Source organism: Crocuta crocuta, unplaced genomic scaffold (assembly GCF_008692635.1).
Source record: "Crocuta crocuta isolate KB4526 unplaced genomic scaffold, BGI_CrCroc_1.0 scaffold17, whole genome shotgun sequence".
Classification (NCBI taxonomy): Eukaryota; Metazoa; Chordata; class Mammalia; order Carnivora; family Hyaenidae; genus Crocuta; species Crocuta crocuta.
In genome coordinates, this window is record NW_027532041.1 from 792,064 (window position 1) to 802,118 (window position 10,055).

General features: G+C 36.3%; 1 long non-coding RNA gene across 1 annotated transcript in view; it reads right to left on the reverse strand.

Annotated features, from left to right (window-relative positions):
• Positions 1-10,055, reverse strand: part of LOC144241724 (uncharacterized) — a 168,378-nt gene that overhangs the window by 22,784 nt on the left and 135,539 nt on the right. Inside the window, exon 8 of the long non-coding RNA XR_013338171.1 lies at positions 7,152-7,248. This is a non-coding gene — a long non-coding RNA (uncharacterized LOC144241724). The remainder of the gene's footprint in view (positions 1-7,151; positions 7,249-10,055) is intronic.

Sequence of the window (10,055 nt, forward strand, 5' to 3'; positions counted from 1 at the left end):
GATTCTTGGCATAATTGACACAACTGTATATGACCAGGGAATTATAATGAATTTAGCTGAAGAAAGATCATGAGAGATTTATAGTGGGGAAAAAAAGCAAGCAAAGCTGACTGAATGTGAATTTCTGCATTTATGATTGATGCCTGAAAAAGAAGACATCATAGCAGTTTCACAGAATACCTCACACCTCTAATGCACATTTTTGTGCCATTATCAGCAGTTACAAACTAATCCTCAAAGCCTGCATGGTAAAAACAAAACAAAACAGAAAAATAAAAACAAAAACAAAACAGTTTGCATGGTAAGCTATTAGAATCTAATTTGACTTTTTCCCCCCCAGCCTTTTTTTTTTTATATGTAACATAAGCAGAGTTTGGAAATAAGTTAATTATTTAATTAGTAAATTAATTTGACAAGTCTGACTTGAGCATCTTTAATGGATTCTTTTCTGATATTTACTTTTTCATAATTATATTTGATATCAAATATTTGACCAAATGTTGAATTATAAAATATCATTAAAGCTCCATAACTTATGCACAACTTTACCATGTTTTCTTTTATGCATGGCTTCTCTCCTTCTCTTCCCCTGTGCGCCCTTGTACTATTCTGTCCTGAGAAGCAACTTAATTCTGACAGAGATTTTCAATATGACACTTCATTTTACAAACTTGATTGGAATTCAGGGTGTTGAATCCTGGCTTGAATAGTTTGGGCTGAACTAAAGCATTATATTTCACAAATATCCTTTTAAAAAAATCCCATTTTCTACAGTGGCCCAAGGCCATTTATAAAATATATGCTTTATTGAACACAAAGTATTTTTAAAAAATGGGTATTCTCTTCATAAACCATAATAATAGCATCTTCATTAGATATAGATGTTACCTTGCTAAATGGGTTTACCTTTTCCTTTTTTTCAGTTATGCTTCCAGAGTCATTTTGAGATACTGAATTAGCCTTGAGAAGGAGGAAGTGTTGTTCATTCACCTCTTTGTTCATTCATTTTAGGCATTGTTCTTGGTCCTAGAGGCCCATATGTGGATCCTGCTGCCAAGGTCATGGTCCACAATTAACTGCTGCCTTTTAAAAATTTTATCTATCTATCTATCTATCTATCTATCTATCTATCATCTATCTATTTATTGCTTCACATTGTAAGATCACAGAGCTGCCTTTGCCATATCATGAAGTAAGTACTGGATATAGCTCAAATGGATATGTAATTAGCTTCTCACTTGCTTGAATTTAGGAAGTACTACTGTTTATTTAAATTTGAAGGCCGAAAAAAAAAAGCTTGAAGTTGTCACACAGATTAGCATTAAAACTTTGAAAATGATATACTGAGGGGCACCTGGGTGGCCCAGTCAGTTAAGCATCTGACTCTTGATCTCAGCTCAGTTTTGATCTCAGCATCATGAGTTCAAGCCCCACACTGGGCTCCACACTGGGAGTGAAGCTTACTTACCAAAAACAAAACAAAACAAACAAACAACAACAACAAAACCCATATACTGAGCACATAACCCTATTATTTTTACACATCAATCTCATTTGGGCTTGAGAATAAATATGTTGGCTATTTTGGACTGGTAGGTGTCAGAACAGTGACCTAAAAGTAACCAAAAGATCCATTTATCCAAAATAATGTCCTTGACAGTCAACTCTGATACAGAAAATTTATACCATTCATTCATCTAATCATCCATTCATTTGTTCACTCACTTATACCAGCTATGTGCTCTGCATTGTACCAGACAATGGGAAAAAAAGGCTAAATAAAACACCGTAAGCTTTATGTAGAGAAACTAACAGATTGGTTAGAGAAGCAAATAAATTGCCAATTATAATACAATACAGGTGTCATAATGGGGAAATACAAAGCTCTGAGGTAATGCATGTAATATGTTATATATTCTTGGGGTTATATTATTTATCCTAATTAAAGAAAATATCTCAGTGAATGCAAAAAAATAATAAATTAGGCAATCAAACACTTGTGCTCATGTAAACTGTAATGAAGTACAATGAAGAAAGGGACTTTGGGGCACCTGGTTGGCTCAGTCAGAAGAGCATGCAACTCTTGATCTTGGAGTTCCTGAGTTCGAGCTCCACATCAGGTGTAGATTATTTAAATAAAAAACTTCTTAAAAAGGGAGTTTGTCTTTTGACTCACCACCATATACACAGTGTACACACTATAAGTCTTAGCAGTCTTTTTAAAATTTCTTGCCTCCTGCATTATCCAGCCTGCATTAGCATCATATTACACCCAATGCCTTCAGTCATAAAATGCTATAATCTCACACTTCCAAAGATATGTAACACAGCCCCCACCCCCAAATTGTTCTATATGAAGTTTAAGCAGGTCTCTGACATTTATGTCAAAAAAATTTTCATCAGTTGGTGAACCTCAGTTCCCAACCAAAATAAAGCTCTTAAAGACTAGATTTATTCTCTTGCCTGAAATAATAAAAATTAAAACAACAGTGTCCAAGATATTCAATATCATACAATAATGATCACTAAATAAAGTAAGTCACCCAATTGCACCAGCTTAGTGCTAATGAAAGGTTTCTGTGCTGTGATGCCCAGAAAGTGAACCTCGACAGAACCTAGAAGATTCTAGTTGAGAGATGAAGCTGAGAATCTGGGGAGAATGCAGTGACTTAAAGTTCACAAGAAGGAGTCCTACAGAGGGGGGAAACCTACAAAGAGGATTCTGAAGCTCTAATCATGTCCCCCTAAGTATTCTGCTGAAATATTTATCATTGCTTTTATGTAAACAAATTACCCAAGGCCAAGAGGAATCTGACTGAATTAGAGGAAATTAAAGTCACTCACATTGATCTGAGAGTAGGACCTCTCTATTCCCACTATCCAGACTAGAAAATCTCACAATTCATGGAGAATTTGGTAGAACACACAGAAAAATTCTGCCTCAGTATTTGGACAGTATTGAAAAGTTGGCCTTACACTGAGCACTGCTTCAATCCCAGTTAAGAAATCTTAATAACAAAACTCAAAAGGACCGGTTTCCAAAAACACTGAGTCCCAGAACAAAGTACAAAAACATTTAAAGAAATATAAATAAATCTAGCAACCAATGAGATAAAAATTTAAATGCCTGGTATTTAATAAAATTACCAAGCATGCAAAGAAGCAGAAAAATATAACCCATAATTAAGACAAAAAGTAGTCAATTGACACTGACACATATGCTATAGTTACTAGACAGGTATAGTAAAACATTCAAAAATTTAAGAAGAGATATGGGAGATACTTTAAAAAGACCCAAACGGAAATTCTAGAGATGAAAACTACAATGTCTGATATGAAAATATACTAGATGATATTAACAATAACAAAACTGATTAATCCAAAAGAGGGCAGAAAAAAAGGGAGGGACACAGAATAGAAGAAATGAACAGAAAACAATAAGATGGTTGGCTCAAATTTAATCAGATCAATAGTTACATTAAATATGAATGGTCTACATATCCCAACTAAAAGACACATATTACATATTATCAGATTGAATAAAAAAGATCAAACTATATTCAGTCAACAAGAAGTTCAGTTTAAACACAAACACATATATACACATAGGTTTAAAGAGATGAGTTTTTGGGGTTCCTGACTGACTCAGTCAGTTTAGGCTCTGATTCTTGATTTCAGCTCAAGTCATGATCTCACAATTTATGGGATCAAGCCCTGTGTCAGGCTCTGCACTGACAGCACGGAGCCTGTTTGGGATTCTCTCTCTCCCCCTCTCTCTCTCTCTGCCCATACCCTGCTTGCACACACTTTCTCTTAAAATAAATAAATAAACATGAAAAAAATAATTAAAATTTTAAATTAAAAAAGATGGTTCTTTGAGAACAATAAAATTGATAAACCTCTAGCCAGACTTACCAGTGGAAAAAGAGGAAAAAGATATAATTACCAATATCAGGAATGAGAAATCCAACATAACTACAGATTCTACAGATATTTAAAAAATAATATGGAATTATTATACACAACATTATACCAATATATTCACTAGCTTAGATGAAGCACATAAATTCTTTGAAAGATGCAAACTAACAAATCTTATGAAATAGATATCCTAAATGAAACAGATAAGCTAGAGTCCTATCTCCATTAAAGAAATAGAATTTGTCATTAAAACTCTGTCAAAAAAACCCCAAAAGCTTCAGGCTTAATGGCTTCACTGATGAAGTCCACCAAACACTGAAGGGAGAAATAATAGTAATCTGTACAAAATCTTCCAGAAAAGTTAAGAGCTGATAACAATTTCCAACTCATTCTTCAAAGCCATCATAAACTAGACAAAACGTTATAATAAACAATACACTATAGCCTAATACCCTACATGAACATAGATGTGAAACCCTAAATAGAATCTAAAAGTTGGTTAAAATGATAATATATGTTTCTGGTTTATCCCAGAAATGCAAAGTTGGTTTAATATTCTAAAAAATAAATATAATTCACCATATTAACAAACTAATAAATAATATTTACATGATAATCTTAATGAATACAAAAAAATATTTGACAAAAACATCCAATCCTGATTCAAAACCCTCAGTAGTTAGAAAATTTCCTCAACCTGATAAAGGACATCTATGAAAAAAGCTATAGCTGACATCACACTTTATGATAATAGACTCAATATTTTCTACTTAAGATCAGGAACTAGACAAAATGTCCTCTTTCACCATTTCTATTTAACACAGTCCTGGAGGCTCTAGTCAATGAAGTAAGGTGAGAAAAGAAATAAAAAGCATCTAGATTGGAATAGAAAAAGTAAAACTGTCTTTATTTACAGCAACATGATATTCTATTAGAAAAAAAATGATGGACTCTACTTAAAAAGCTGCTAGAATAGGGGCGCCTGGGTGGCTTAGTCAGTTAAGCGTCCGACTTTCGCTTAGGTCATGATCACGCAGTTCGTGGGTTCGAGCCCCGCGTCGGGCTCTGTGCTGACTGCCAGCTCGGAGCCTGGAGCCTGTTTCAGTCTGTGACCCCCTCTCTCTCTGACCCTCCCCTGCTCACGCTGTCTCTCTCTCCTAGAAATAAATAAAAATATTAAATAAAAAAAATAAAAATAAAAAAAAAGCTGCTAGAATAAATGAGTTTATGAAAATTGAAGGATACAACATCATTACAAAAATTAAGCTTATTTCCATAAGTTAGCATCTAACATCAGAAATTCAAATTTTAAAAATTACCATTTACAATAGCATAAAATATTTAATAACCACTTACTAAGTGCTGGGGTCTACCATACAGTGACAAACAAACAGGGACACGATCTCAAGAAACACTTTAAGTAGGGCAACAAGAACGAAAACAGATCATATACTCTGATAAGTAAAGGGATAAAGATATATGTGAACATTCAGTCAATAGTTATTAACAACTTTCTTCTATTAGTAATCCTATTTTCCCATTGTCTGAGAACGACCCATAAGTGATCTAAAATTTCATAAACTGGATTAGCACAACCAGGATTCCTAATGCTATTAGGATAGCTCTTTTTCTGATGTTCATGTGCCTAAAGTTAAGAAGATAAGTCATTCCTAATCCACATTTGAGGTTCTTTCGTCTAATCAGTTCTCTGGCCCAGAGAGGGTGAAAAAAGTCTGTTCGGAAAGATTTCAGCTGCCCATTCTTCTTTGCATTTGTACCAACTTGCAGAACCTGAGAACTTAAAAGTGTACTAAAGCCTTAAATAGCTAAGGCACCATTAATCCACTAGGGCTGGCCTAGAATCCTCTTTTGTGCTTTGTATGTCTGTGTGAAAAGAGCTAATTAATTAAAATAAGACTATAATCAACATTTTAAGTAAAATATTTTAAATTCTTCAGAGAAACCCAAATTCCTCAAGCACTCATTTAAAAACACAATTTTAAGATCATTCTTGTGCTCAATTCACTAAGGCACTTATTTTAGTGACCTATACTAACTTGGTTGAACAAACAAATTTTATACTGATCCCCTGGCCATAATGATGCATAGGGTCTACCTTTTTAAAGATATGTCAAAACATACCACACCCAAGCCAGAGACTACAAATAACTTAAACTATTACTCACATAGGCATGTGCAAAGCAAGGGGGATTCCCTGAGTGAGGGGTAGGACCCACTAATAAGAGAGCACTCTGGTATCTACTAGAGAGGAGAGAAGATAGAGTGTGCATGGTCAGGGGACTATATATATCTCTCCTTCCCCATGACATTTTTCAATGATGCCAGGGCAGACTAATTTTGACAGTGGTGCGGAGACAAGAGGGGCAGGATAGTTCGCTCACATGTGATTTATGGAGGTGCAGCAGAAGTGAATGCCAAGATTTTGCTATTCTATTGGTTTTCACCCTGGGGGAGCAGCTAGGGTGGCTGCCAGTTTCCATCCTGACAGGTGTTGAAGGTTTAGCCAAATGTCATTTTGCTGGGTGATTTAATTCTACTACTCAACAATCATAAAGAAGCTCACAAACTAAAGTAGAAGACAGACATGCTAACAATAAAACATAATGTGATACATACAAAAATGAAGTGACATAAAAGTTTCCCAAAAAAGTATAAAAGAGAGAATTCTGTCTGAGGCATCACAGGAAGGTGATGCTCTATCAGGGTGGTGATAGAAACTAGGCATTTACCAGATGGACAAGGAAAGGAAGAAAAGAAAACTTTTTCCAAGAAAAGTTAGCTAGACTCTATGAACAAAAGGAAGCATGAAATGGTACACAATTGATAAGAAGCAATGAGCAGCAGTGAGCAGTTGGTACTTCTGGAGCACAAATGAAAGAGAATGGCAGATGAGGACACAAAGACATATGCAGGGATCAGGGCCTGGGGGTCTTATAGTCATGCTAAAGTGCTTAGACTTTATCCAGTAAGTAATGCAGAACTCTTGAAAGCCTCTAAGAATAGAAGGGACATGGTCTAATTTTCCTTTAAGAAGAATCACTCTGACAGTATCATTGGGGGAATGGATGAAGACACAGATTAGAGGCAAGTTAACTGGGAAGCTTCCAGGAGCATCTGTCTACAAGTTCTAAAATATTATTAAGCATGTAATAAAATTAAGAAGATAATATTTACAAGAACTTAAGTGTGGGGTTGGAAATGATACTTACAAGAAAACAAACTGGAATCATTCTGGAATCAGACTGCTTTGGTTTGAATCCCACCTCCACTGAGCAAGTTCCTTTAACCTAAGAAGAATTCAAGTTGCTACAGGAGGGAAGAAGAATGGACAAGTAAGTCTTACAGAGAAGATGAATATCTTACAGAATTTCAAATTTCATCAGGAACTCTTGATACATCCATTTCCACTCAAATATGCCTCTTATACTATAAGAACAGTATAACATTCAGTTGCTAAAAATCTTATTTAGTTCTCCATGCATCTGACTACAAAATGGCCCTAATTCTTCATGTCTTCCTGAATCTGTGACCTTGCTATGTGACACTGTAGTTCTCACTAAAGGCAGAGGCTATTTTCATACCCGTTGAGGTATGGGGTGATCCCATGACTTGTTTTGGTTAACAGAAAGTAGTGGAGTGTTATCAGTTCTGAGCCTAGCCCTTAAGTGGCTTGTTGTATTTCTACTTGCTCACTTTCATTTCTGCCATGGACAGAATATGCTCAGGTTACCCTGTTAGACAAACATGTATGGTAAAGCCAATTTACCCCACTCATCCCATCTGAGACCTAGAGATTAACCAACAGCCAGGCAAATCCAATTATGACAGCAAGTCTAGTCAATATCAGCAGATCTACTTAACCAACCATCCCAGTCACTTAATGTTGTAGGACACTCAGGTTTGTTGATTAATTTTTATGCAGCAATAGATAGATGATAGGCCCCATGACCCCATTTTCTTACATCCCAGGCATATCAATTACATTACACAAAGTCCGAAACTTCTATCTACAAAACAGATCTCAAACCCATCTGCATTGCTCCACTCTAGACTAAAAATCGATACCACCTCACCTGAACTACTACTATTGCTTTCTCTGCTTCCACTCTAGATGCTTATAATCTGTTCTTCAAATATCCGGGAAAGTGATGCAAATCAAATCAGAACAGATTTTATTGTTCAGAATGCTTTAATCTCTTCTCATTGCTCTCAGAATACAATCTAATCCAAGTTCCTTACCATGACCTCTAAGCCCTGCATGGTCAGCCACATGGCTGGGATTATTCTCTCAAAAATGGTTTCTTCAGAGAAATGTGGTATCAGTTCCTATTAAGAAAGCACTGCATGAAGAATGGAATATTATTTTGGTAAATGTACCAAAATATATCAAAAAGAAACAGTTTGTTTGGCAGACACAGAAACTGAAGATCTTATTTTTCTAAATAACAAAAAATTAAGGTGGAGAATAAGAGGAGAGGAATAAAGAAAGAGTAACAACACATTGGTGATCCAGTGTATAACACTGAAACAACAGAAGGACACAGTTAGATGAAAAGAGATCTATATTTGGGGCTTTAGAAGCCAAGAGGTCAAAACAATGCTTTGGAAAGGATACAGCCTAGCTATTCTCTGACTTCATACCAAGAGAGAATACGGAGAAATGGGTTATCCCTGAAGTAAAAGATATTAGCTGGAAGATTAGTCATGAATTCAAACTCCCTAAGAATGAGCACTGGTGAATATCACTTAATATTTGTATAGAGTACCTTGAGCTAAAAAATGCTTTTGCATACTTCCCTTGTTTTATACCTGAAGAACTCTAGGTTCGGTGAGGTTCAGCGCACAGTAATTAGTTTTCATTTTGGCTTTAATCAAGCATGCTAACTTGATGACTCACATGATCCATGACTCTATAAGTCTTCCAGGAATGAACTTCTTTGATTTATATTTTTCAAATGGCCCTCAAGCCACTGATTTCTCGGACTGAAACAAGTTGAGAAATAAAGGCTACCAAAGATACAAAACTAAATTCAAAAATCACCAAAATCAGTTCCTGTTCTTAAACAGCGTGGCTATTGCGCCAGAATACCAAAGGCAACACAGGGATACCTATGAAAGGCATTTGGTACAGTCATGAGCACTTGTCAGATTGGTTTTCATCCCCCAGAATATGCTCTTCAATAGAAAATGCAGTTTGTCAGTGCTTCATCACTCAGCTGGTATAGGTTTTCTAGCACCTGGCTGTCACAAAGCCATCTGCTTTGGCCCCTTGCAATGGGAGGAAAACATGAAGAAAAATAGCTGGGTTCTGGCATTCCTGGAATTTCTCTTCAGTGGACTGACAGTGGACAGTGGACAGGTATCACAACATGGCCCATAACTCTATTCAAAATGAGACACTTCTGAGAAAATGAAAGCCAACACAAATGGTGCAAGAGATAGAAATTCCTTTTAACATTGCTTCCTAAGGGCGCCTGGGTGGCTCAGTCGGTTGAGCGTCCAACTTCAGCTCAGGTCATGATCGCACGGTTCGTGGGCTCAAGCCCCACGTTGGGCTCTGTGCTGACAGCTAGCTCAGAGCCTGGAGACTGCTTCAGATTCTGTGTCTCCCTCTCTCTCTGACCCTCCCCTGCTCGTGCTGTCTCTCTCTCTCTCTCTCTCAGAAATAAATAAAAAACATTAAGAAAAAAACCATTGCTTCCTAAACTGCCTACTCTGCCTTCTCTCACTCTGCCCCCTTTACCAGATATTCTTTCCGTCCTCTCTGTGTCCACACCTTGTGTGTCATATAGATTCCAATTCACTCTACTTCCCTATGAAGCCTTCAAACTATTACAGTCCCCAATGATCTTTCTTTAATAAATATATAAAAATCAGAATCCATTCTCTCTGCATTGCTAAAACATCTCTCTCTCTCTCTCTCTCTCACACACACACACACATATACACACACACTCTATGTACTTCCTCAAGTATTTGTGCCATATTTCAATCCAGAAATCATCCTTTTTCTACCTTTTATTTTCCCAATGCATTTACCAATCACAAAATTTGATCAGTCCATCCATGAAATATCTCTCAAACTTGATCATTCATATCCAACCCCATGCATC